The 26,033-nt window shown below is 46.0% G+C and overlaps 1 protein-coding gene across 2 annotated transcripts in view; it reads left to right on the top strand.

Moving 5' to 3' along the window:
• Positions 1 to 12,000: 12,000 nt before the first annotated feature.
• Positions 12,001 to 26,033, top strand: part of AMPD3 (adenosine monophosphate deaminase 3) — a 124,060-nt gene continuing 110,027 nt past the window's right edge. The window contains exons 1-2 of one of the 2 annotated variants that reach the window (XM_082270866.1): positions 12,001 to 12,104; positions 12,198 to 12,352. The gene's annotated coding sequence lies outside the window, so the exon portion shown is untranslated. Of the gene's footprint in view, positions 12,353 to 26,033 lie in introns of both variants that reach the window. The other variant, XM_082270865.1, reaches the window with a different exon arrangement.

Genomic DNA, 26,033 nt, shown 5'->3' with positions numbered 1-26,033 from the left:
CTGCCTACTACAAAGTTACAATGTACAGTCTAATCACGAAGAAGGAGGAGACTGAGGAAATGCTCCCCCCTGCCTGCAGCAGACTGAAGACATCATCTCAGCCTAGGCAAAGTCACTGATTTGGAGCATTTCTGGAAAGTCCCGCTGTTCCTGTGTATTGTGTCAGGTCAGGAATTTATTCAGACTTGTAAGGTTACTGACAGGTCCACTTTATTGAGCCCCGAGGAGAGGAAGCGTGCGTGATCTCACTCAGAGACGTCTGCCTGCAAAGTGGCGAATAACCGTATAAATCAGAGAGGAAGCCATTAGAGCGGCGAGGAGGGAAATCGAGACGCATTACACTGGATATGCCGCTGATAATGGCTCCATTACACATCTAAAAGCTTTATGTCATTTCATCCATTAGCCAGGAAGTGCAATCAATAGAGAAAATATAAGGAGGCCGTATTCTCCCTGCCGCAGTATAGGGAGCCCATACATGGCCTGATCCCTCCACCCATGTGTGCAACCTGGGCCTTGCCTGCAATGATTGGGGGGAGATTGGGGGGGTGATTAGGAGGGCTTGGAGGGTGATTGGGGGTGATTGGAGGGGGATTGGGGGGCTTGGAGTGTGATTGGGGGGATTGGAGGGGGGTTGGGGGGGGTTTGGATGGTGATTGGGGGGATTGGAGGGCTTGGAGGGTGATTGGGGGGATTGGAGGGGGATTGGGGGGCTTGGAGGGTGATTGGGGGGATTGGAGGGGGATTGGGGGGGGGTTTGGAAGGTGATTGGAGGGTGATTGGGGTGATTGGAGGGTGATTGGGGTGATTGGAGGGTGATTGGAGGGTGATTGGAAGGATTGGGGGATGATTGGGGGGATTGGAGGGGGCTTGGAGGGTGATTGGGGGGATTGGAGGGGGATTGGGGAGGATTGGAGGGTGATTGGGTGGATTGTAGGGTGATTGTAGGGTGATTGGGGGGGATTGGAGGGTGATGGGGGGGATTGGAGGGGGATTTGGAGGGTGATTGGAGGGTGATTGGGGGATGGTTGAGGGGGATTGGAGGGAGCTTGGAGGGTGATTGGGGGGATTGGAGGGGGATTGGGGGGATGGGGGGGCTTGGAGGGTGATTGGGGTGATTGTAGGGTGCTTGGAGGGTGATTGGGGTGGGAATTGGAGGGTGATTGGGGGGATTGGAGGGTGAGTGGGGGGTTGAGTTGAGGGGTGATCGGGGGGTGATTGGGGGTTTGGGGGGGAATGGAGGGTGATTGGAGGGTGATTGGGGGGATAGGAGGGTGATTGGGGGGAATTGGAGGGTGATTGGGGGGGGGGATTGGAGGGTGATTGGAGGGTGATTGGGGGGATTGGAGGGGGATTGGGGGGATGGGGGGGCTTGGAGGGTGATTGGGGTGATTGTAGGGTGCTTGGAGGGTGATTGGGGTGGGAATTGGAGGGTGATTGAGGGGATTGGAGGGTGAGTGGGGGGTGATCGGGGGGTGATTGGGGGTTTGGGGGGGATTGGAGGGTGATTGGAGGGTGATTGGGGGGATAGAAGGGTGATTGGGGGGAATTGGAGGGTGATTGGGGGGGGGGATTGGAGGGTGATTGGAGGGTGATTGGGGGGATTGGGGGATGATTGGGGGGATTGGAGGGGGCTTGGAGGGTGATTGGGGGGATTGGAGGGTGATTTGGGGGGATTGGAGGGTGATTGGGAGGGATTGGAGGGGGATTGGAGGGTGATCAGGGGGTGATTGGGGGTTTGGGGGGGATTGGAGGGTGATTGGAGGGTGATTGGGGGGGATTAGAGGGTGATTGGAGGGTGATCGGGGGCTATTGGGGGTTTGGGGGGGATTGGAGGGTGATTGGGGGGGGATTGGAGGGTGATTAGGGGGTGATCGGGGGATCATTGGGGGTTTGGGGGGGTTGGGTGGGATTGGAGGGTGATTGGGGGGGGGGGAATTGGAGAGTGATTAGGGGGTGATCGGGGCTCATTGGGGGTTTGGGGAGGATTGGGGTGGGATTGGAGGGTGATTGGGTCATGTTTGGCTTTTCCAGGGGAAGATAATAAAGTTTCAGACAATTGTTACATGCTGAGACTTTCATGGTGTTTAATTTGCCTTTTCTTTGGAGATAACCAGCAGGTTCTGATTAACCACTTTACTACCAGTCACGTAACCTCTACGTCAGCAGACTTTGCGGGGTTATACCGGGATGATGCCTCTAGCTAGAGGCATCATCCCGGTACCGTTGTTTGAAGCCGACGGTCGGCTTTCCGTCGGTAACGATCGATGCGGCTCGGGAGCCGCTCGATCGTTACCCGGGGGGCGGGAGGGGACGTCCCCCCCCTCCCGCCGCCTTCCGCGGCTTTGCTCGGGGCTACCGTCCCACCGGGAGCCCCGAGCACCCAGCCGGCACGTCCGCCGGCTGGATGGAGTCCCGATGAATGCCGGAAATGGCATCGATCGGGTCTCCGATGACGTAACCCGGAGGCGGCGTCCATGACGTCACTTCCGGGTTACTGTGCTGCAAAAGGCGGCAGATTTGAAAAACGGCTGTATGCAAAAATGCCGTTTTCGGCGTTTTGCATACAGGGAAGTGTAGTGGAGGGGTCTAGGGTCTTTTAGACCCTCGATCCCTCCATAAAGTGTACCTGTCACGACATATTGCTGTCACCAGGGATGTTTACATTGCTTGTGACAGCAATAAAAGTGATCAGATTTTTTTTTTTTTTAAAAAACCTGTAATAAAGTTTAAAAAAAAAGAAAAAATAAATAGGAAAAAAAAAAAAAAAAATTTAGCCGTCCCCGTCACCGTTAGCTCGCGCACAAAAAAAACGTATACGCAAGTCGAGCCGCAAATGAAATCGCTGTTCAAACCACACATGTGAGGTATCGCCGCGATCGCCAGAGCGTGGGCAATAATTAAAAAAAAAGAGCTACACACTAACTCTAAACTGGTAACCGTTAAATAAATTTAAAGCGTCGCAGATTGAGATCTCTATTGACCGTAGTTTGTCGCCATCCCACGGGGGGGCGCAATTTTAAACCGTAACATGTTTGGTATCTATTTACTCGGCGTGACATCATCTTCCACAATATACAAAAAAAATGGGCTAACTTTACTGTTTAGTATTTTTTAAATGCAGTGAAATGTGATTTTTCAAATTTTTTCCAAAAAAATGGCGTTTTAAAGACCGCTGCGCAAATACCGCGTGACAAAAAATTTTGCAATGACCGACATTTTATTCTCCAGAGTCTTTGCTAAAAAAATATATATAATGTTTGGGGGTTCTAAGTAGTTTTCTAGGAAAAAATACTGGTTTTAACTTGTGAACAAAAAGTGTCCGAAATAGGGCTGGGGCTAAAGTGGTTAAGGACAACTTTCAGGAGGGTCGAATGGAATGAAATGAATGCTGAAGAATGGGCGGGTGCCTCACTGCATGCCAACATCAGCGAGGTGTCTGTTTATGGCCAAAGCATGGTGGCACGATCGTCTGCTCTCACGGCCGATTTTTCTAAAATGAGTTCGCCCGATATTTCGGCTAGTGTATGGCCAGCTTTAGATAAGATTTTCGAAAGAAAATTCTTTTGAAATGCGACCCATGTATGGCCAGCCTATCATTCGTTTGGCAGAAAATTTCCAAACTTGTCCTTAGATTTTTTGGCTCAAAAACGTCACAACCAATTACCGATTTGTGCCCATTAACTGGCTGAATAATGAAAGAACTGTCCAAATGAATGAATTTCGGCCGATTTTCCGCATAGTGTATGGCCTAAAATGTGCAGTTTTACTGTATTGGGGGGTCTGAAAATCAGTCAATATCCGGTGTGACCACCATTTGTCTCACGCAGTGCAGCACATCTCCTTCCCATAGAGTTGATCAGGTTGGTGATTGTGGTCTGGGGAATGTTGGTCCATTCCTCTTCAATGGCTGTGGGAAGTTGCTGGATATTGGCAGGACTTGGAAGACGCTGTCATATATGCCGATCCAGAGCATCCCAAACATGCTCAATGGGGGACATGTCCAGTGAGTATGTTGGCCATGCAAGAACTGGTATGGTTTCAGCTTCCAGGAATTGTGTACAGATCCTTGCACCATGGGGTCGTGCATTACCATGCTGCGACATGAGGTGTAGTAATGTCACTGGCCCCCCAAAAAATATCAGTCAGGGGTCCGATCTGTCCGCCGCAATGTCGCAGTCCCGCTAAAAATCGCAGATCGCGGACATTAGTAGTAAAAAAAAAAAAATGACATAAATCTTTCCCCTAGTGTGTAGACGTGATAACTTTTGCGCAAACCAAAATACGCTTATTGTGATTTTATTACCAAAAATATGTAGCAGAATACAAATTGGCCTAAAATGATGAAAAATTTTTAATTTTTAAATTTTCTTCATTGGGAATGATATATAGCAGAAAGTGAAAAATATTGTTTTTTTTTTTTTCAGAATTGTCACAATTTTTTGTTTATAGCGCAAAAAATAAAAAAATCGCAGAGGTGATCAAATACCACCAAAGGAAAGCTCTATTTAAGGGGGGGGGGGGAACAATTTTATTTAGGTACAGCATCACATGACTGCGCAATTGTCCATTATAGTAACGCAGTGCAGAATCGCAAAAAAAATGGCCTGGTCATTAAGGGGGAAAATCTTCCGGTACAGAAGTGGTTAAAGCGCAACTCCACTTTGGCTGAGGAAAAAACATTCCCCTCTGGGTGATCTCTGTACATTGCAGGGATTTTCACAAACTTTGTTGCAGATTCCTACCTTTTGTTATTCTGAATAAAAAGCTGTTTGTACCTCTGTGTCCATGTGTAGAGTGAATGTGAATGAGAGTGACTTTAGAATTATCAATCAGCTGCTGCACCTGCAGGGTTCTAATAAGGAAAGTGGCAGGGTCTGCATCCCTTTAGACTTGATTTCCCTTTGGGAGTATCTCACCAAAAAAGACGATTATGTTGCAGGGGATGCAAATCTGACTTGTATCTTAGTGCAGACTTCTGGGACAGCTAGCACTAAAAAGACTTATATTTTTGGTACACCTTAGAGGCCCGCGGTCTCTGCCTGCAAAGGGCATTTGCTTTGGGTCTGACTGAGCCAGTGTCAGATCCTCACATCAGTGCTAGCTGGTAGTGATGGGCCGAACACCCCAATGTTCGGTTCGCACCGGAACATTTTGAACAGGGGAAAAGTTCTAGCAAACATGCAAACTCTATTAAAGTCTATGGGACACGAACATGGAAAATCAAAAGTACTTATTTTAAAGGCTTATATGCAAGCTATTGGCATAAAAAGTGTATGTGGACCCGGGTACTGCCCTTGGGAGCATGAATCAATGCAAAAAAAAATGTTTTAAATAATAATTTTTACAGAAGCAGTGATTTTAATAATGCTTAAAGTGAAACAATAAAAACGAAAAATTCCTTTAAATATCGTGCCTGGGGTGGATTTGCTTTTTAATAAAGGACTTGTCAAAATCTGTCTTATGTTGTTTTTCCTTTTTTAAATTTTTTTGGTGAATGGGTAGGGGTACGATGTACCCGATACCCATTCACATGGGGGGGGGCAGGATCTGGGGGCCCCCTTGTTAAAGGGGGCTTTCAGATTCCGATAAGCCCCCCACCCGCAGACCCTCACAACCACAGCCCATGGTTGTCAGGAAGAGGCCCTTGCCCCCATTAACATGGGGACAAGATTCTTTGGGGGGCACCCCAAAGCACCCTCCCCATGTTGAGGGCAAGCGGCCTGGTATGGTTCGGGGGGGGGGGGACTCGCTTGTCCCCCCCTATCCTGGCCTGCCATGCTGAATGCTCAGATAAGGGTCTGGTATGGATTTGGGGGGGGGGACCCCACACCGTTTTTTTTTAAATTTTGGCGTAGAGTTCCCCTTAAAATCTGTACCAGACCCAAAGGGCCTGGTAAAGATTTGGGGGGGGACCCCATGCCATTTTATTTTTAATTCTGTCATAGGGTTCCCCTTAAGCACCTAAATACAGGGCACTTTCACCCCCTTCCTGCCTAGACCAATTTTCAGCTTTCAGTGCTCATTGGCATCTATGGGAAATCTTGGTCAGCTTGGCATGGCACTGCTCACAAACTATAAGTGACAGGGACACAAAACTTGGGGAGCACCAAGAGGGGACCCAGGACTACAACATATCTATACATTTTAAAAGTGAGCTATAACCTGTTCACTACACTGACTGCACTAAACTAACTCAACACACTATCCATTAACCACTTTACCACCGGAGGATTTTGCTGTCTTAAGTCCAGGCCACTTTTTGCGATTCGGCACTGTGCGACTTTAACTGACAATTGCGCGGTCGTGCAACGCCGTACTCAAACAAAATTTACGTCATTTTTTTCCCACAAACAGAGCTTTCTTTTGGTGGTATTTGATCACCTGTGCGATTTTTTGATCATGCGCTATAATCAAAAAAAGAGCGACATTTTTTCAAAAATAACAATATTTTTCACATTTTTTTATATGAAATTCCCCCCCAAAAAATGTAAAAATCAAAATTTTTTTTAATTTTTGGCCAATTTGTTTTCTGCTACCTATGTTTGGTAAAAAAAATCACAATAAGCGTATTTTGATTGGTTTGCGCAAAAGTCATTTTTGGTGTTTTTTTTTTTTTATTTAACGAGTAATGGCGGCGATTTGCGATTTCTTTGCGGGACTGCGACATTGCGGCCGACAGATCGGACCCTTGACTGACATTTTTGACACTTTTGGGGGTACCAGTGACATTTCTACAGTAATCAGTGCTATAAATATGCACTGTTACTGTAAAAATGACACTGGCAGGGAAGGGGTTAATTTTATTGGAGAGGGAGGGGTTAATGTATCCCTGGTGCTTACTAACGTGGTTGGGGGGAGGTGACTGAGTGATACAGGGACAGATTGCAGGTTCAGCCATGCTGAACCCTGCAATCTGTCACTGTCTGTCACTTAGGAGATCCGCCCGCTCTGTTTACACAAGCGGGCGGATCTCCACACTCGATCCCCGACGATCAGGGAAGAGCGGCGGTGATCACCGCCGCTCCTCCCCTGGCCCGACTCCCGCACAAGGGCTGTAGCTGCAGGAGGAAAATGGAGGAGATTGGTTCCTCTGTATGCTGCCCCCGCCACTCCTCCTATCTAGTTCACTTGTGTTCTGCTGTCTCTGGGCCCCTCTGTGCTCCCTTGGTCCCCCCCCACACTGTGCTGCCCTCCCATCCCCCTCACTGTGCTCCCTCCCCTCTCCTGTGTGCAGGGGATGTGTCACAATAGAGAACCAGGAAGGGGTCAGTAAATATGTAATTTACCAGCTCCTTCATTTTCTGGATGGACAGAGTCATAGTCAGTCACATTGTAAAAAGACAAAAAATAAAATGATAAAAAATAATACAATTAAAATACCAAAAATGAAAATTTACTGACACCAGTGGGGGTACTTCCAGGATCGCAAAGGTCACACTTGCAACCGGGCCCTGGCATTCCACCACCGTGGGGAGTCCCCAAGATGGCAGGAAGCGGGCCCACTGCAGAACTTGTGAAAGGGTCCCGCTGCGGGACTGTAATAAAGGGTCTCGCAACAAGAGTAAAGGGCCCCAGGATCAGTGAGAAGAGCTCCAGGCTTGAAGGGAAGGGCCCCGGCCAGGTGTTTGGGGGGCCCTTCATGGTTTCTTGCACCAGGGCCCTGAAGGTTCTAGTTATGCTTCTACTGTGAACCTTCATCATGCGTTCAAATGAGCTGTCCATGCAAGTAAAACAGGCCATTGTAAGGCTTCAAAAAACTAAAATCAATCAGAGAGATTGCAGCAACATTAAAAGTGGCCAAATCAACAGTTTGGTACATTCTGAGGAAAGAAGAACGCACTGGTGAGCTCAGCAACATCAAAAGGCCTTGACATCTGAACATCAATGGAAGACAGCAGTGTTGGATGATCACAGGGTCCTCTCTATGGTAAAGAAAAACCCATCCACAACATCCAGACAAGTGAAGGACACTCTCCAGCAGGTGGGCGTATCATTGTAAGAGTCTACAATTAGAAGAAGACTTTACGAGAGTAAAAACAGAGGGTTCACCACAAGGTGCAAACCATTCATAGGCCTGAAGAATAGAAAAGCCAGATTAGACTTTGCCAAAAAAAAACGTCTAAAAAAGCCAGACCAGTTCTGGAAAAGCATTCTTTGGATGGATGAAACTAAGAATAATCTGTACCAGACAGGAAGAAAAAAGTGTGGAGAAGGTTAGAATACGTTTTGATGTTAGCTACCCTCATTGTGAACTACATTTGCGTTTACTGACTTTTTCAATGATGTCTGCTTATAACCCTTACACCTTAAAGTTTTACTAACCCCACAACAGTACAATCAGTGTCTACATGCAGTAAAGCATGCTTGTTATACTCACTGTGGAACGTAAGGGGTTTTATCCCCTGCATTGTATAAAAAGGCAGTTTGATCCTGTCTTATCTGATCCTCCCTTTCTTCCACAGTCCCCAATCCATCTCCTGATCGTACAGAGCCTTGGAGGCACTCTGCACATGCTCAGTTAGGTGTGTATTGCTAGAAAGTTTTTATTTTCTTGGGAGAGTACATGTGATCAGCACAAGGCCAATCAGCACTGTCTAGACAGAGGGTCAGGGGTCCTGTATCCTCATAGGACAATCCGAGGAGAATGAAAACTCCTCCTACAAGCTTTAAGCAGACACTGATAGAAGTCACAAGACTGCTATATACTGCTGATGAGAAAGGTATTTAGCAGTTTATATTTACTAAAATAATTGCATTTCCATGTTTTTTGTACTGTGGGAGACCAGATATAGTGACTGCAGGCTCCTGGGGAGAGCAGATATAGTGACTGCAGGCTCCTGGGGAGAGCAGATATAGTGACTGCAGGCTCCTGGGGAGACCAGATATAGTGACTGCAGGCTCCTGGGGAGAGCAGATATAGTGACTGCAGGCTCCTGGGGAGAGCAGATATAGTGACTGCAGGCTCCTGGGGAGACCAGATATAGTGACTGCAGGCTCCTGGGGAGACCAGATATAGTGACTGCAGGCTCCTTGGGAGACCCGATATCAGTGGCGGCCCGTGCATAGGGGGCGCCAGAGCGCCGCCCCCCCTAAAAAAAAGAAAAAAAAATAGAAAAAAGAAAAAAAAAAATGACAAAAAGAACAAATAAAGTTTTGAAAAAAAAAATCGTGCTCGCAGGCCTATGCGCTGGGCCTGGTGGCTATGGGGGGGGGGGGGTTTACGACCCAGAAGAGGCGTCGATTGGCTGCCTTCTGGGGGCGTAACCTGGGTGCAAGAAAAAGCGCTTAGCCACCCCCACCTTCGTGATATCCTGGCTGTGATTGGTCCAGTCTCCAGCCTGGACCAATCATCATCCAGGACATCGCTGACTCGCAATGGGGGCGGTGCCGGTGCGTGCGTCAGTCACGCACCGTCACCGCCTGATCTCCTTCCCGCCACCCGGACCGGAAGACAGAAGACTGAAGAGGAGGACGTCCACGGCGCTGCTCGTCTCGGTTCCCGGAATCCCGCCATCCCGCCGCCGTCAGAAGGTAAGTGATTGAAGCCGACCTGTGCCCTCACCTGTGCCATCACCTGTGCCATGCCTATGCCATCACCTGTGCCATGCCTATGCCATCACCTGTGCCATCACCTGTGCCATGCCTATGCCATCACCTGTGCCATGCCTATGCCATCACCTGTGCCATGCCATCACCTGTGCCATGCCTATGCCATCACCTGTGCCATGCCTATGCCATCACCTGTGCCATCACCTGTGCCATGCCTATGCCATCACCTGTGCCATCACCTGTGCCATGCCCTTTGCCATCACCTGTGCCATGCCTATACCATCACATGTGCCATGCCTATACCATCACCTGTGCCATGCCTGTACCATGACCTCAAATTCATGCAATTTTTTTACCGTGTTTTTTGCCGCGAAGCAATACCTATTACATTTTTCTTTTTGCGCCCCCCAAAAATTTTGAGCACCAGCCGCCACTGCCTGATATAGTGACTGCAGGCTCCTGGGGAGAGCAGATATAGTGACTGCAAGCTCCTGGGGAGAGCAGATATAGTGACTGCAGGCTCCTGGGGAGAGCAGATATAGTGACTGCAGGCTCCTGGGTTCAGTAACACTTTTTAAGTAGAAGTATAAGTAAAACATTTTTTTTTCATTTTGGATAGAGTAAGGGGGGGGGTTATATCCCCTGCCAGATTTTTTTTTTTTTTTGCTATCTGTGTCCCATTGCGGAGACTTCCCTTCACTGCCAAAGCAGGAAGTAAGCAGACATTTCTGCAAAATAAAGGAATTTCTATGTATGTAGCACACCCCGAACCCTGCACGTAGCACGCCCCTCAACTCTGAACTCTGTAGGCTGCGCACCCCTGAAATCTGCACTATGAATGTAGCGCACCCCGAACTCTGCATGTAGCATGCCCCTCAACTCTGCTCTCTGTATGCAGCACACCCCTGAAATCTGCACTATGTATGTAGCGCACCCCGAACTCTGCATGTAGCATGCCCCTCAACTCTGCTCTCTGTTTGCAGCACACCCCTGAAATCTGCACTATGAATGTAGCGCGCCCCGAACTCTGCATGTAGCACGCCCCTCAACTATGCACTCTGTATGCAGCACACCCCTTAACTCTGCACTATGTATTTAGCACATCCCAAACTCTGCATGTAGCACACCCCTGAACTCTGCACTCTGTATGCAGCACACCCCTGAACTCTGCACTATGTATTTAGCACACCCCTGAACTCTGCACTCTGTATGCAGCACACCCCTGAACTATAGCACTCTGTACGTAATGCACTTATAGTATTTAATGCCCCTTCCAATGTTTGTGAAATTTGACCACACCCACTATTTAATGCAGTTTGGAGGGTGTGTGTGTGGGGGGGGGGGGGGATTTGGTTTTGGGGGTTCGTGGTTGAGTTTCTGCAAAAAAAAAACCCTAGGTTAAACGCATAAAAAACGCACTGGAACACACCTAAATGCAAAAAAAAACATGCTGGACCACACAGGTCCTTATTTAAAGTTAGGAAAAAAGAGGGGGGGGGTGCACTGTATCGCATCAAAACCGCACCAAAAATGCGCTGGAATGCATAAAAAATGCGCATGCAGAAAAGCACCTGGAACGCAGCCAGACTGCGTTTCTACAGTGTGAACTGGCCCTAAACCTTAGGACATGCGTGTACCAGGGCGTTTTACTGCGTTGCAGTACAGTCCAGTGCAGAAAAATTGCAGCACGTTCTACTTTTTTTTTCTGGAACTTAAGCCTCGTACACGCGCAACGATTGTTGGCCGACCGATCGGCCGTCTTTTGTCCAGTGTTGTTGTGTTGGTTGAAATGTGCTCTAGACTGCACGCGAATTTTATCGGCCAACAAAAACCAACTTCAGAAGTGATGTCATGTTCTGGTCTACTTTCCGTGTGTTTTTTCTTCTCTGAGCATGCCCAGTCTTGCTCATCAGATTTTTGTCTGCCGAAATCTGTACTGACTGACGAACAATCGGCCGTTGTGTTGACGGCCAACAAAAATTTTATAGCATGCACACCAGATTTTGTTCGGCCGAAAAGTCGCAGTCGGTTGTCGGAAGCATCATACTAACAAGCCGACAATCGGCCGATCGGACGTTGGCCGAAAATTCACGGCCAACAATCGTTGAGTGTGTACGGGGCATTACTGCACTGGTGTGAGCTATGTCATTGCAAACCATATAACCTACTATCCATGTGCTTTTGATGCAGGAAAAAAAAAAACGCACTGGACTGCATGTGGTGTGAACTGACTCTAAAGGAAAATTGTACAAGAAAATTGTATAATGTATGGCCAGCCTTAATGTTTTGCCTGGCAGCTATTGTCCTTCAGATACGATCCGGTGTAGAGTTGCACAGTCAGCTTTACAGGTGAGGAAAAAAATTAAAAAATAGAACGTTGTCCCTTTAAACGTAAACCAGAACAACAAAAAGCATGTTAGTGGTTTGTAGAGCAACGTTCAGGAAGTGCCGGAGACTTCTGCGCCTTAATATCCTCCGCGTTCCCCGCTGGATTAATGATAGGCAGAGTGCAGTGTACACCCAGGGCTGGTCCTCCACTCCTCTCCACTCCTGTAAGCTGCCTTATTAGGGAGCACCTTGACACCGGTCCAAGGACTACGCAAAGTGCTGCCAGCCAGATAAATGACAAAACATTTATTTTCCAGCACAGCGGCTGAAATCTGATCCCAGCGAGGAGTTTCCTGTCGGAATCGGAACAGCAAGCTTGAGGGTAACTGGATCTTCTGACTTTTGCAGGACCGTCCATCACTCCAGGACCTACAGAGCTCTTAAGGTTGTCACCTGTATCCCCAGCTATAAGGTAAAGTGACTTTTACCTCTTTGCATGTTTGCCTGCAATCCCTGCCTTGCCTTGTATAATTGATGCTGCGTGATTGTGTATATACCTGGCACTTCCATGGTGCAGGGCGTGGGACGGCTCCCCGGACTTGGCTGCCTCTCCTTTCCACAAAGGCAAGGTCAAGTGTAAGGTTAAAATATTGAATTCTGTGCCGTAAGGTTAAGGAGTCGTCAAACTTCAGAAAAGAGAATCCATACTGCAGGGTGCTATTGTGCAGTAGTTGATGCCTGGAACTGGCTTGCAGCAGAGGTGGTAGGATAGTAACAAGTACTGGGATGAAGCATGGATAGCGATAGACTGATCCGTCCTGAAGGAGAAGCAGAAGGCATCAAGTGTGGTGCAAATTAAGTTGATTTTGGAAAAATTGCTGTAGTCATCACTTTTTTTTTTGGTGGTGTAGTAGTAAATGCTAATTGTTTTGCTGCAGGATATTGCACTTTCAAATGTTCCATAGCTTGCACTAACCAGCTGTCAGTTCTGTGGTTTTGCCGCAGGACTAACCCATGCTCTTCTTGGCACCTGTATTCTTGTGTGGTCAAATTATGCAACGTTGACTCACAAATTCTCAACTTCTGCAGCTAGTTAGTAAGTGATGTGTATTCAACCCTCCCGTCTAGATATCACTAGAGTTTGTCCGCTGTACAGGCTGGTCTGTTCCCTTCCACTCGAGAGTAAGTTGCCCAGTGGCTTACCATCCTAGTTGCCCTATGGGCACAGTTCATACTTGCTGCGATGTACGCTCAAATTCTCTCTTAGGTGATGTGTATACAACCCTCCCGTCTAGATGTCACTAGAGTTTGTCCGCTGTACAGGCTGGTCTGTTCCCTTCCACTTGAGAGTAGGTTGCCCAGTGGCTTACCATCCTAGTTGCCCTATGGGCACAGTTCATACTTGCTGCGATGTACGCTCTAATTCTCTCTTAAGTGATGTGTATACAACCCTCCCGTCTAGATATCACTAGAGTTTGTACGCTGTACAGGCCGGTCTGTTCCCTTCCACTTGAGAGTAGGTTGCCCAGTGGCTTACCATCCTAGTTGCCCTATGGGCACAGTTCATACTTGCTGCGATGTACGCTCTAATTCTCTCTTAAGTGATGTGTATACAACCCTCCCGTCTAGATATCACTAGAGTTTGTACGCTGTACAGGCCGGTCTGTTCCCTTCCACTTGAGAGTAGGTTGCCCAGTGGCTTACCATCCTAGTTGCCCTATGGGCACAGTTCATACTTGCTGCGATGTACGCTCGAATTCTCTCTTAAGTGATGTGTATACAACCCTCCCATCTAGATATCACTAGAGTTTGTCCGCTGTACAGGTTGGTCTGTTCCCTTCCACTTGATAGTAGGTTGCCCAGTGGCTTACCATCCAAGTTGCCCTATGGGCACAGTTCATACTTGCTGCGATGTACGCTCAAATTCTCTCTTAAGTGATGTGTATACAACCCTCCCGTCTAGATATCACTAGAGTTTGTCCGCTGTACAGGTTGGTCTGTTCCCTTCCACTTGAGAGTAGGTTGGCCAGTGGCTTACCATCCTAGTTGCCCTATGGGCACAGTTCATACTTGCTGCGATGTACGCTCCAATTCTCTCTTACGTGTGTTAAGTGGTGGGTGTTGCATCTAGAAGAACGGTCAAATGCCCTCTGCTCCCCATGTTGTCCTTCATGACCCACATAGTTCTGCATGGTCCAGTGCTCGCCATCTTGTATTTTCACCCCCATCTTGTCCTTGAGCCGTAGTCTTGTTCTTCACTTTGTTTCTTGTATTTCACTTACTGTTTTCCTGACTTTGCATTATGTATGTGTTGCTCATTTCCGCACTTGTTCTCCTTTTTTAACCCCTTTTGTTATATTTTCCCACAGTCTCCATTTTTGTCCTGTGCTCTTCATTTTATCCAGTGCTTCCCATCATATTCCATAGCCTCCTTTTTGTCCTCTACTCTCCATCTATCCCCATAGCGTCCATCTTCTCCTGTGCTTCCCGTCCTGTTTTATAAACTCCACTTTATCCTGTGCTCCCCATCTTGTCTAATAGCCCCCATTTTATTCTGTGCCCCGTTTTGTCCTTTACTCTCTAACCTTTCGTGTCCCCCTGGCCTTCATCTTAGTTGTGTCAAGGTCTTACCTTGCCCTCCTGTTGACTACCCGCTTCTTGACTTGACTCCGGCTTGTTCCTGCTCTCACTCTTGCTGTGCGTTTATTGTTGTTTGCTCCAATAAACTGCTTTATTTTACCTGCATCCCCATGTGGTCTGGTTTCCTGGTACCCTGACAGTACCATGAGGATAACCATGTAACCTTAGGACGTGGGAAGTTCTACAATAAAATCCATGGCCATGTGAGACTAGGGAAGCTCCACATTGGGAATGTGATGCAGTAGGCCCAAGGGACGGTCCAGAGTAGATTTGTTCTGAGCACAGACCGAACAAGTAGCCATATGCGCAGCAACATCAGTGCGAAGAGATGGCCACCAGAACTGATGGGAAATAGTCCAGGACATCTGGTTCTTACTAGGATGACCGGCAGTCATGGAATTGTGGCACGTGTGCAACAGTCTGATGCGCAACCCCTCAGGTACAAAACATTTGCCAGCAGGTCTCTCTGTGGAAGCATCAGGTTGGACAGCCAAGATCTGCTTTCCAAGAGGAGAGGTTAAGTTGGTGCTGATGGCAGCCAGGATATGATCTGAACGTATGACCGGTGTCGGCAGGGAGTCCTCCCTGGACAACTCAGAATACTGGCGAGACAAGGCATCAGCCTTAACATTCTTACCGCATAGTTAAAACGAGACAAGAATAAGGCCCATCTGGCCTGACGGGATGTGAGCCTCTTGGCCTCCAAGAGATACGTCAGATTCTTATGATCGGTGAGAATGAGAACTGGAACCACAGAACCTTCAAGCAAGTGTCTCCACTCTTTGAGAGCCAGGATAATGGCCAAGAGCCCTCTGTCTTCAATCTCGTAATTGCATTCAGCCGGAGAAAGCTTCTTGGAGTAGAACCCACAAGGAAGTAAGGGTCCATCAGGTGTCCGGCGCTGAGACAGGAGGGCCTCTATTCCCGTCTCTGACGCATCCACCTCTTGTCCAGTCCTTTCTCATCTTGTCTAATAGTCCCCATTTTGTTCAGTGCTTTCCATATTTTCCTGTGCTTTCCATCCATCCGTGTGGCCTCCATCTTATCATGTCCCTGCCAATGTGTCCTATGCCCCCCATTTTTTCCTGTACCCCCATCTTGTTCTGTGCTCTTCATTGCTTCCTTTTTTATCCTGTGTCCTTCATCTTGTCCAGTACTTCCCATCTAATCCATAGGCTCCTTCTTTGTCCCGAAGCTCTTCATCTTGCCCTATAGCGTCCATCTTGTCTTATGCTTTTCATCCTGTTCCATGAACTCCACTTTATCCTCTGATTTTCGATCTCATTGTTCTGTGCTCTGTTTTTGTTCTGCACTGTCCATCTTTTCCTATTCCATCCATCGTGTCCTTCTGGTCTTACATCTTATGTTGTGCCCACCTGTTTGTCCTATGCCCTCCATTCTTGTTTTATAACCCCCATTTTCCCCTGTGCCCCCTATGTTGTTCTGCTCACTCCATAGCTTTCTTTTTGTCCTGTGCCCATTTTCTTGTCCAGTGCCTCCCATCTTATCCCATAGTCCCCTATATTGTCCTCCTGCTCTCCATCTTGTTCAATAGCATTCGTCTTGTCTCATGCTTCCCAAACTGTTCCATACACTCCACTTTATCCTATGCTTTTCCATTTTGTCTCATAGTCCTCATTTTTTTCACTGCTCTGCTTTGTTCTGTACATACCATCTTTTCCTGTGCTTTTCATCTTATCCTTCTGGTAACCAACTTATCTTGGCCCACTCAAGTTTGTCCTATGTAAATCACATGTGTTGTGCTTAAGTGCAGAAACTTAATCCAGCACACACCTAATGACTTGAAAATATATTAAAACTCCCAAAACAGGTACGTGATGATGTCATTAGGAGGCTCTGCTCTGGGCTTCCTAGTGACATCATCGTCTACCAGAAGTTAATGGGAATTACTATCCAACTGCCGGCCTGAGTTATTTCTTTTACAATGCACATTGTTTGTTTGCTGATGTAAGTGTAATTTTAAATGAATAAACATATTTTTTTACCAAAGGGAAAAATGAAGTGCGGCGCTAATAAAGTGTACATAATATACAACAGATGATTATAAATAAAATGAATAAATAAATCAAATATTCAAATAAAGTCCAATAATAAGGGTAGACTAAAATAAAGTCCCAAAAAAGTGATGCATCTTGTCGGTGAACATAATCATATCCAAATGTGAAGAGGGTGAATCCCAACACCAAGTGAACAAATAAAATGGACTCTCACCAGGTAGAGTGCAGGGGAGGACTGGGCCGGGGGCAGGGGGGCAATTGCCCCCTGGGCCACTCTGCTACCCCATAATATGGCTGCACCGCTTCTGCAACAGACATGCCTAAAGTTTTGTGGTGAACAGAAGTTCTAAATCACTGCCGCTGACCTACTGAGTGCCGGTTAAAGACAAGGACAGAGCGCAGGCCTCCCCCCTCCCCCAACATGGATAGTGTAAACTGTGTTTGAGCAGAACCCGGTTCCATGCCCCACTGGAGACGCTCCCTCAGCCCCAACCATGCTGTCCCAGCTCCCCCCAACCGCCCCCTGCTGGCCAGGTCGGGAACCCGGATTTAGCCGGTGAGTAGTGAGTACCTGGAGCAGGGCTTCAGCCTGGAATGGGGGTCAGGAGGAGGCCGGGAGAAGAGGGAGTGGGCAGAATCGCTGCACCATGGGCCTCTGGTTTGTACTTGCCCCCTGGGCCGAAAGTTGCCAGTCCGCCCCTGGTAGAGTGGGTCTAAATTGCCATATAGCAAGCAGACCTACTAAGCTTTACAAGATGATCCTGATTCCTCCTACGAATATACCATGGAAGTAGTTTTCAGCTCATGCGACGGTAAGGAGAGGGATAGAAATCTCTCAATGCCAGGTAACATAAAAGCCAAAAAGAGGAGTGCACATAGCGTAATATTGCTAAAAACTTTTAATGAAATAAAAGGAATTGCACTTACAAAATTCGCATGGTAACAGGCAATATAGTAAATTCGCAGAAGAACCTCAATTTACTATATTGCCTGTTACCGTGCGAATTTTATAAGTGCAATTCCTTAGTTTTTAGCAATATTACGCTATGTGCACTCCTCTTTTTGGCTTTTATGTTACCTGGCATTGAGAGATTTCCATCCCTCTCCTTACCGTCGCATGAGCTGAAAACTACTTCCATGGTACTTTGATTATGTTCACCGACAAGATGCATCACTTTTTTGGGACTTTATTTTAGTCTACCCTTATTATTGGACTTTATTTGAATATTTGATTTATTTATTCATTTTATTTATAATCATCTGTTGTATATTATGTACACGTTATTAGCGCCGCACTTAGTTTTTCCCTTTGCTTTTTTATAACCTGTTTATCAGTTATGTTGTGCTGGCAGCTTTTTTCACTTTGGTATTAGCGCTTATTAGACCATACCTTCCAATATTTTTTTACCATATTACACTATAAGGAGCGTATATATTGATTCCTAAATAAATTTGAGCTATCAGAGATTTGGAGGAGTCCATTTGGCATTGAGTCCTGATGTCCACCCTGCGACCTATGAGGAGAGGTGCCATTGATGCTGATGCATAATATTTGAGCCTTTGTTGACCACCCTGAATAGGGGGGGGGGGGGGGGTCACTGTGGTCTGTTAAGCCTGCACCTTTACTATTCTTGGTGTTGGTGGATTATGTTGGCACAATTTTGGAATAACGAAGGATTTGATTTGATGCACATTTAAAGGGGACTTTCTTTTGGTTTTGGGACTTTTAATATATTTTTGTATGGACACTAATATTTCACACATTGTTATATCTCATTTTATTCACTATTTGTACTCTGTAAAATTTAAAGGATATCTGTATATGATGGATAACGTTTTTGCACTTCAGCGCAATACATGTGATATTTTTTTTTTGGTATTAGAAGGGATATCTTTTTTTGTGATTGCAGATTTATTTTATTGGCGTACTATTTGTGTGGTTTCCAATTATTTTTAAAAGTTTGTATTATGCCCTCTTGTATACCTCCCAATTTTTTGGGATGGGAATGAGGGACACCTATTAGCAAAAGTATGTAGGCATAGGCAGGGCTTTTTTTCACAGAGAATAGGTGCAGGAACTCCCGTTTTTCAAGTCACCCCTTGTCTCCACCCCTACCCACCTCCAAGCACTGTTTCTTGGTTCCACCCATTACCCACCTCCGAAGACCACCCCTTTTAGGTAATACAGTAATATTTGTGGTACTAACTAATTTGTATTGAGCTTGTTAATGATAACAAGAAAAGCAGTAGAATAGATCCCCTGCAGCCAGCAACAATGGACCACTCACAACAAAACACCCCCCTCCCTAGCAGCAACAACAGATCTTCTCGCAGCCAGCATCAGCAGACCCTCTGGAAGAATAGATCCCCCTCAGCAACAATGGACCACCTACAAGAAAATACCAACCCCTTCCTCAGCAACAATAGACCCCTGGAAGCAACAACAGATCTTCCAGCAGCCAGCAACAATAGACCTCTTCCTCAACAGTAGATCCCTCCCAGAAATGACTGACCCCCCTTAGCAACAATAGATCCCCTGCCAGCAACAACAGATCTCCCCAGCAACAGACCCCCCTGAATTAATAGATTCCCTCCAGTGACATTAGATCCCCAGCAACCAGCATCAACAGACCCTGCAGCAAACCTCCAGCACCCCTTGCCATTGCATACATTCAGTCCTGGAGGTGCCGGAACTGCGTTCCCCCGTGTTCCTGCTGAAAAAAAGCCCTGGGCATAGGACTGTAAGGGTAACCTCAAAACTCACGGGTTTCAGTAACATTTTGACTGTTGAAGCCAGATTGAAAATTATATTTATTTAGACAAACATGTAGATAGGAAGACATGTTTGGAGAGCAAGTCAATCACATTACATTCTGTTGGCTTAATAATCATTGCTCTATCTGGCTAGGGTTTCTAATACAATTTATACATTCTAGAGTGGGTGGAACCTAGCTATCTAGTTTTCTGTAAAGTCACATGTGAGTCTTTGGTAACATCCTTTGATATGCGGATGGTCATTTTAACATAGACGTGTCACTTCCAAAGCTTGTTGGCTAAACGGGTCTTCAAGGGTCGAGATTGCAATCTTAACAGCTGGAGCTGTAAATGGCTTTTGAATACAACAGCTGTTATACAATAGGACTTCTCACAATATATACGTCCAATATATCTGCCGAATTATAAATCCATGTTTCATAATCATAAATAAATATTTGATAAATAAAATGGCTGCTTCCATTTTCCTCATCAATATACACCCCCTTTAAAGGAGAATTGTATGAAAAAAATATCAAAGTATTTTTTTTTACCACTACTATCCCTTTATATTGGCCTTTGAAATGTACAAATGCAGCAATTTAGAAATTGGATGAAAGGTTTAGCACTGGGAAACACTATTTTAAAGAAAAAAGTGAATTTTATATACAACTATATAGATTACACAAAAACGAGGGACAAATGAGGAGGACAGAGGGACTTTGTTCCAAATCAGGGACAGTCCCTCAAAATCTGGGACAGTTGGGAGCTATGCCTCTTGTCCTTTTTTCCCCATAACACCATTTTCCCGTTTGCCCCCATTTTGTTCTGTTGTCAGTATCTGGATCACCTGCTGGTGGCACTGTGGTTCCCAGAGCTGAAGGGCACCATTCTGGTGGCCAGCAGCGGGTCTCTCCAAGCAGTCAGCAACAGGTTGAGCGTAATCAGTAGGATCTGCTGGCTGCTGGGAGACACCCACTGGTGGCCACCAGAACGGCGCCCTTTAGCTCTGGGAACCACAGTGTCACCAGCAGGTGATCCAGATACTGGCAACGGAACAAAATGTGGGCAAACGGGAAAATGGAGTTCTAAATCAGGGACAGTCCTTCAAAATCAGGGACCATTGGGAGGTGTAGGGTAGTGTTCTGGGGTCCAGCTTGCTGGAAGAGTCCCATGTTGAGGGGCCTTGCCCTCCTGGGCAGAAGGTGGGGAAGGAAGCCAGCCTGTAGACACTGAGGACCAGCAGCAGGTCTCTCCAAGCAGTCAGCAACAGGTTAAGCCTAATTACTAGGATCTGCTGGCTGCTTGGAGACACCCACTGGTGGCCACCAGAACGGCACCCTTCAGCTCTGGGAACCACAGTGCCACCAGCAGGTGATTCAAGTCCTGACATCTGTGCTCCTTATCTTGATCAATAGTATCTGTCTTGTCTTGGGTTCCCCTTGCTGTCCCATACACTAAACTTTGCCACATGCCCTCAATCTTGTCCTGTGCCCTCCATTTAGGATTCCTGCCCTCTATTTTGTCCTTTGCCCCCCACCCCTTTGGTCCTATGCTCGCCACCATGCTTCCTGATCTTTATGTTGTCCTATTCACACTCCTGGCAGGAGATACAGCTTTCCTGACTCAGGAAAAAGTCACGTTGACAATGTAGCTGAATGTTGTGGCATATGAATCTGGTGACTCCTATGTTAAACAGGTGTGTGACGTGAGTTATACCAGCGGCACAGTGCAATGACTCGACTATTAATACAGCTTGTAATCTGCTCTAAAAATACTTCCCTTCCTGAGATGCAAGCGATGTTAATCTGTCATCACAGAAAAGCTTCCTCCTCCTCCTTCTCTCTGTCTGACTGTTAGTATTCAAGTTTCTCAGAATGACCCAGCTTCTTTAGCGTGTCTGAGCAAAACATCCTGCCTGGAAGAGCTCAGCTCAGAGTAAGAGAGGAAGGAGTTCAGCATCAGAGTAACATCTGTGGGCTAAACCAACTCCTGGAATCACCTGCACTAGTACTGAACCTACCCCTCAGAGGCCTGGGTGTACCTACTGTAGAGCAGAACTTTCTTCAGGACGGAGATTAACTCCTATAAGTCTGGGAGGTAGAGTAAAACCTTCCACAAGTCTGCAGGTGGAGCCATACCTATCTACCTCAATAGTGGGAGGGGAACAGGACTTACCTCTCACAAGACTGGGTGTGGATTAGAACTTACCTCCCAAACGGTTGGAAGCAGAACAGAGCTCAACTCCCACAGAGCTGGGAGTAGATTAGAACTCCTCTCCCCCAGGACCTGGGGTAGAACATAAGATTAACTCTTGCTGGACCAGGAGCAGGCAAGACTAAGCTCCCTCAGGACTTGGAGTACTGTAACACTACACTCCCTTAGGACTGGGAGAGGAATAAGACTAAGCTCCCTCGGGACTGGGAGAAAAACCAAGACTAAGCTCCCTCGGGACTGGGAGAAAAACCAAGACTAAGCTCCTTCAGGACTGGGAGAAAAATTAAGACTAAGCTCCCTCAGGACTGGGAGAAAAAGCAAGACTAAGCTCACTCAAGTCTAGGAGAAGAACCAAGACTAAGCTCCCTCAGGACTGAGAGAAAAACCAAGACTAAGCTCACTCAAGTCTAGGAGAAGAACCAAGAATAAGCTCCTTCAGGACTGAGAGAAAAACCAAGACTAAGCTCACTCAAGTCTAGGAGAAGAACCAAGACTAAGCTCCTTCAGGAAAGAGAAGAAAAACCAAGACTAAGCTCACTCAAGTCTAGGCGAAGAACCAAGACTAAGCTCCTTCAGGACTGGGAGAAGAAGCAAGACTCCCTTGTGAGTGGAAGTAGAACAGGATTAGTCTACCAAGGGCCTCGGAATAGAAAACAATTTACCAACCTTTAGTACTCGACCCACTTGCTGTAAAGACTAATTGTCATAGGTTTTGACCTGTCCATCAAACACTTGGATTCTTGATTCAAGTGCTTGACTCCCTCTCAACTGGGTTTACCTCAGGACTGGCCTCACCTCTTAAACTTGCATTGGTCAAGACTGGGCTCACGTGTTGGAATTGCCTCCCTTAGGACTGGGCTTAACCACCAAACTTCCAATTTTACTAGCTTTAAGACTGATTTGACTAAATCAGGACATAGTCTTCACGGAACAATGTCCATCTCAGGCTCATTAGGTAAGCTTTTCCCTATACTCCCACATTGTATTTTTCAGCATCGGCCCTTAAATACTAATGCCATCAGCTATTTAGGGGTCCTTAATACAATTGGCCACCTAAAGTAAGACATCTTTGGCTAATCCTTGCCAATTGTAGAGCACGTTCCGCACTTGTACCTACAGTTGTGAACATTTGACCCAACAAAACATCTGTCTATGCTTATTTTGCATTTTATCTCCTTTTAAAACCACTTAAGCCCCGGAAGATTTTACCCCATTCCTGACCAGGGGGTATTTTGCGATTCGGCACTGCGTGACTTTAACGGACAATTGCGCGGTCGTGCAACGCTGTACCTAAACAAATTTGATGTCCTTTTTCCCCCACAAATAGAGCTTTCTTTTGGTAGTATTTGATCACCTGTGCGATTTTTTTGATCATGCGCTATAATCAAAAAAAGAGCGACAATTTTGCAAAAATAACAATATTTTTCAATTTTTTTTTATATGAAATTCCCCCCCCAAAAAATTTAAAAATCTAAATTTTTTTACATTTTTGGCCAATTTGTTTTCTGCTACATATGTTTGGTAAAAAAAAAATCACAAAAAGCGTATTTTGATTGGTTTGCGCAAAAGTTATTGCGTTTACTAACTAAAGGAAAGATTTTTGTCATTTTTGTTGTTTTTTTTTTTAACGAGTAATGGCGGCGATCTGCGATTTTTTTTTTTTGCGGGACTGCGACATTGCGGCGGACAGATCGGACCCTTGACTGACATTTTTGACACTTTTGGGGGTACCAGTGACATTACTACAGTAATCAGTGCTATAAATATGCACTGTTACTGTAAAAATGACACTGGCAGGGAAGGGGTTAACTTTATTGGGGAAGGAGGGGTTAAGTGTGCCCCTAGGGGCATGTTTCTAACTGTGATTGGACATGGCTACTTGTGTAAGAACAGAGATCAACGGTCCTACATAGTAGAACCGTGTGATCTCCATTTTTACACAGGGGAGAATGACAGGCGGCTTTGTTTACATTAGCCGCCTGCCTTTCTCCCTTCACGGCGAACGATCCCCGGGTCCGCCGGTCACACGCACTGACTTGTTAGGGAACGAGCCGGGGGGGGGCGCGTGCCCGCTATTGGCTCACAAGCTAGTGACAGGCTAGTTGCGTACCGGTACGTCACTTTGCCTGGCCGGGGCTGACCGCCGCAGTATATGTACTTGCGGCAGTCGGCAACCGGTTAACTCATCTTTTGTCTAAGTTTGGTTTGAACGCTGTGAACAAAGTTTCCGAAAAACTTCCATAGTTTCTCAGACACAGGTTGTTAACTTTTTATTATGTGGCAGATGAGCTGGAAATATAAAAGATACTAACTGGCAAACATTTTCTTGCCAGCTGATGGCTAATTACATTTCCAGTAACATTTTAGATATCCAGTTCTTGTTATGATGTCACAAGTATTTAGTGCCCTTGTACGTTTTTATTCTACCTCTGAAGTTGACTTCCGTTGTGTTGCTTCTGGCTATATCTGTGTCATTTTTTTTTTTTATCTGTTACATTTTGCCTATGTGTGTAGCCCATTTCAGAAACTCTTTTTAAATACTGAGCTCTTCTCCTTTACACTTCCGGATTTGCTGTTTTGACACTTGTTGGGTTTCCTGTGGCGGTTGTTGGGTAACTGAGCAGGGTGAGAAGTTGGATTTGTTCAGCAGTGGTGTCACTTCTATCTCATTGGCAGCACAAATAATAATCATATGTCATTTTTAATGCACGTGGGACAGTAAAGAGCCAGCTTGATGTTGGCTGTGGCTCTTGGGTTGATGTGACCATCCTACTGGACGGTTGCCAGTTCTCTTATGCCTACACTTGCCTCTATGGGCTGTCACATTCCTGGAAGACGACCGTTATTGTACAGGCATCTGCTGGAATGTACAACAGCCTCTTCTGCATGAAAGAGATATATGGAGGCGGCAGTTCAGCCTCCAAACATCCGTGTGAAGAAACCTCATAAAAAAAAACCCATTAGGGGCCCTCCTCTTCTGAAGGCTTAGTGATACAGAACAACTTCTTTCAGTAAGTATTCATAGCACTGGTATAGAGTTTCCCCATCTTCAACCACTTCTGGACCGGAAGGATTTGCCCCCTTAATGACCAGGCCATTTTTTGCGATTCGCCACTGCGTTATTTTAACAGACAATTGTGCGATTGTGCGACATTGTACCCAAATAAAATTACAGTAAACCCCCCTCCATTGCGGGGGTTACGTTCCGGACCCAGCTGTGAAAAGTGAAAATCCGCAAAATAGAAAAACCCTATTAAAATGCATTGTAGGCATGATTTTTTTACTGTCACTGTACGTGTAAAAGCATTTTAAGGTCTTTAAACACACTTTTAAAACAATAGAAACTCATTTATACACATAAAAGATACTTAGAGACATAGCAAGAGCTATGAAAAACACAAAAATATTTCATCTTTAATGATTTATATAGTAAAATATAACATTACTAAAGAAACCGCAATATACCGGGACCGCAAAAACTGAACCGCGATGGAGCGGGGGTTTACTGTAATGTCTTTTTTTTAAACCACAAATTGAGCTTTCTTTTGGTGGTATTTGATCACCTGTGCAATTGTTATTTTTTGCGCTATAAATAAAAAAAGAGCAACAATTCTGAAAAAAAAAAATAAAATAATAATTTTTCACATTCTGTTATATAACATTCCCCAAAAAAAATTTAAAAAATCAAAGTTTTTCATTCTTTTAGGCCAATTTGTATTCTTCTACATATTTTTTTGCAAAAAAACAAAAATCGCAATAAGTGTATTTTGATTGGTTTACACAAAAGTTATCGCGTCTAAAAACTAGGGGAAAGATTTACGTTATTTTTTATTAATTTCTTTCTTTCTTTCAGGTACTTATATAGCGCTGTCAATTTACGCAGCGCTTTACATATACATTGTACATTCACATCATTTATTTATTTTTTTACTAGTAATGGCGGCGATCTGCGATTTTTTAGCGGGACTTTGACATTGCGGCGGACAGATCGGACCCCTAACTGCCATTTTTTACACTTTTGGGGGTACCAGTGACATTACTACAGTAATCAGTGCTAAAAATATGCACTGTTACTGTAATAATGACACTGGCAGGGAAGGGGGTTAACCCAGGGGCGATCAAAGGGTTAAGTGTGAGCCTAGGGGAGTGTTTACTAACTGTGGGGGGGGGCGTGGCTTGTGAAATGATCACATACTTGTGATCCTGAGTAGAAGGATCACAGGAGCTCTGTGATCATTCCAGAGAGAACAACGTTCAGCTGTGTTTACAACAGCTGACCGCCCTTCTCTCTCAGCGGGGAGCGATCGTGGGTGCCCAGTGGCAATCGGTGCTGCCGGTCCTGTGGATCGGCATCCCCGTTGCCTAGTGGGGGCGGGAGCGTGCCGCCGGTGGTGCGCGCTCGCCCCCCCCCCCCCCCCCCCCCCAGCACTGCTCCCATGAACCAACATACCCATACGTCAATTCACCAGCCTGCCACAGTATATGTGCAGTCGGCAAGCGGTTAATAAACTGTTATTTCCCTTT

This window comes from Pelophylax lessonae (genome assembly GCF_965119305.1).
Source record: "Pelophylax lessonae genome assembly, chromosome: 10".
Classification (NCBI taxonomy): domain Eukaryota; kingdom Metazoa; phylum Chordata; class Amphibia; order Anura; family Ranidae; genus Pelophylax; species Pelophylax lessonae.
The sequence above is the reverse complement of the archived record's forward strand: the minus strand, read 5'-3'. Positions and strand labels throughout refer to the sequence as shown.